A 2,684-nucleotide genomic window follows, 5' to 3' on the forward strand; every position below is an offset into this window, starting at 1 on the left:
TGCTAGTGGTACGTGTTGTGTTCAGATTATTTTTCCGTTCCGGTTTCCTAGTACCTTGCCATTGTTACTAATTATTGATATTGCTTTTTTCATTTATTTTTTTTATTCTTAGATCGCTGGTACTATCTTTTTGGCCTCTGTTGTTGGTACTGTTCTATTGTCTTTTTTCATCTTCTTGTGCCGAGGGTCTATCGAAACAACTTCTCTATCCCACAGGGTAGTGGTAAGGTCTGCATACACACTACCATCCTAAAACACCACTTGTGGGATTATACAGGGTTATTGTTGTTGTATTGGATGTCCCTGAAGAGACCGAAATGGAACCTTAAAGTAAAAGATCTTTTTTCCCATCTAACAATTTTCATGTGTACCGTATTTGACTAGTTGACTAACTACTCTTTCTTCAGTGCTGCAAATCATGTAAAATTTATTTTGTTCTGAACCTTGAGCTTTTGCAACCATAGTTCTCTGGCTGATTAGGAGTACTGTCCTCTTTTTCTGGTCTTTGCTCTCAGAAATTTTTGTTTCTCTTTCTTCCTACCTCCCATCTGTTTTCTTTCCTCTTCCTCTCTGTCTAATACATGCACCTTCATCACATAGGTCCAGAAATGATATCTGCAAGTAGAACTTTCAGAGCTTAAAACTTGTGATTTCCTTAAGCTTGGTTATGTAGTGACTAAACTGGCAACTGGAAATACTCTGATGCAATTTCTTATTGATATTTCATGCTTGCTTCTCTTATGTTTTCCTGATAAAAACTTTATGTTCTTTTTTTGGTTACTGCAGGCGTTCTATAAAGTTTTTAGGAGCTGGGCTTCTAAAAAATTCATGACCGGATGGTAAGAATGGTTCTCTCTTCAAATATCCTTTGGTCTAGATGTAGGCTTAACTTTTTGGGGTCACCTTTACTGTATTGGAAACCTAAAGTGGTTTTAGGAAGCCACCATTAAGTATTGCACTTGTAGGAAGAAGGCGATGTTTTTCCCACTTTGCTTTTCTGATGACAAATACATTCATTTCAGAAATAGTGTGATCCTGTTCAGTTCTGGCGAGGGTTATGACCTTGAAGATAATGCTGCATAACTGGTCTTTCCTCCTGAAGACACATTGAATTAAATGTGGCAGATGTTTAGTAAGAGTGTGGTGCTTAGTTTTCCCTTGCTCATTTTTCTCTTCTTTTGAGGGTGGGATGTTTGGGGGTGGATATGTGTCTCAGAGACAAAAGTTAGTGCAAATTTACTTTATGGGATCCAAATGCATTATAGATTACAGAATGAGTGAACATGCTGGATAAGCATGTCTAGACAAACTACACCCCATTGCAAACATCAAAATAGTTGATTGATAGTAGGCTATATTTATGCAATTTAGACATTATTTATACTCTAATTTAGCTGCACTTTATTGATATTTGAATGCTAAAAGATAACAAAATGCTTTAATTAAGAATTTTATGCTTTGCAGGAGCCACTCCGAGCTAGGAGAAAACTAAAGAGTGTTTTGGAGTCAATATGGAGTGTGGAAGGCCAATCGAAGGTTAGCCCGATCGAAAAGAGCGAGAAAAGCAAGCGGGGGGTCCCCTCCAGATGTGCGGCCACGGAGTTGACCGCGAATTGGACCGCGCACTGGAGGCAGAACACTGGCTGAAATTCGCGGCCGCGGACGGGCGGACGGAGGCCAACAACTCAGGAGCAATTATGTAATTTCTAAGGCGACTAACCTAAACCTATATGAAGCCTAATTCGCCCAGAAGAGAAGGGGAGCTATTTTTAGGAGTTTTTGGAGGCAAGAACAAGAGAGAGAAGACGAAGAATTTCCTAAGAGTTTTCATCTTCTTCTTCTTACTTCCATTGTTGATTATGGATTGTTATAGTGAATTTTTATCCATTAGTATGAGTAGCTAAACCCATCATCTAGGGTTGATGGAACCAATTGTTAGATGAAGCTTTGACTATGTTTAGATATAATTGAGTCGTTCTTATTCTATGATTGTTCAACTATGTGTTGTGTTGTGATTAATTGAAAGGGCCCTTGATTAATCGTGTCTAGTTACCTTGTGTTGCTTGAGAAAGAATACTTGGTTAGATTGTTGTTGAACAATTCCACTTTCGGGTAAGTTAAGAGATTAATTACTTGAATTTAAAAGCGGGGTTAGAGATAACGAACCTTTGGTGGGATAATTCTGAGTTGCATTAATTGTTAACTAGAGTAGTTCGAGAGAATGCTTCTAGTAAATTATCGTAATTAATCGAGAGATAATTATGGTAGCCCGGAACTCATAATCCTCATAGAGTATTGCGGCGAGATTATAGCTAACGTGTCGGGAATTAGTCCGGCAATTGGGAAAATCAATAGCCCTAGATCCTTTTACCTTTGAGTTCAACCTTATTCTTGATTATTGCTAATTTTGTTGTCATTTTTCATTAGATAAATAAATTTCACTTATGCTCTATTAAAAATCTTACATCCGAAAATTGTTTGAGCTTATCATTAGCATTGTTAAAAGTTGCAGTAAATAGGTTAGTTCCCTGTGGGATTCGACTCCGGACTTGAACCGGATTATATTTGCAGCGACCGCTTAGTCCTTTTTACAAGGCATAGTTGGGCGTGATCAAATTTTGGCACCATTGCCGGGGAACTAATGGTGTTATTTATTACAACTTAGAAAAATTGCTAGGATTCTT

General features: G+C 37.9%; 1 long non-coding RNA gene across 2 annotated transcripts; it reads left to right on the plus strand.

Moving 5' to 3' along the window:
* The first annotated feature begins 357 nt into the window (after positions 1 to 357).
* LOC107824581 (uncharacterized) lies at positions 358 to 1,989 on the plus strand. 2 transcript variants are annotated; one of them, XR_012695142.1, is made up of 3 exons: positions 358 to 482; positions 787 to 839; positions 1,465 to 1,989. It is a non-coding gene; the product is annotated as an uncharacterized LOC107824581 (long non-coding RNA). The 2 variants fall into 2 exon arrangements; XR_001656884.2 differs by having other exon boundaries at positions 370 to 839.
* Positions 1,990 to 2,684: the final 695 nt, after the last annotated feature.

This window comes from Nicotiana tabacum, chromosome 9, assembly GCF_000715075.1.
Source record: "Nicotiana tabacum cultivar K326 chromosome 9, ASM71507v2, whole genome shotgun sequence".
In the NCBI taxonomy this organism is placed as follows: domain Eukaryota; kingdom Viridiplantae; phylum Streptophyta; class Magnoliopsida; order Solanales; family Solanaceae; genus Nicotiana; species Nicotiana tabacum.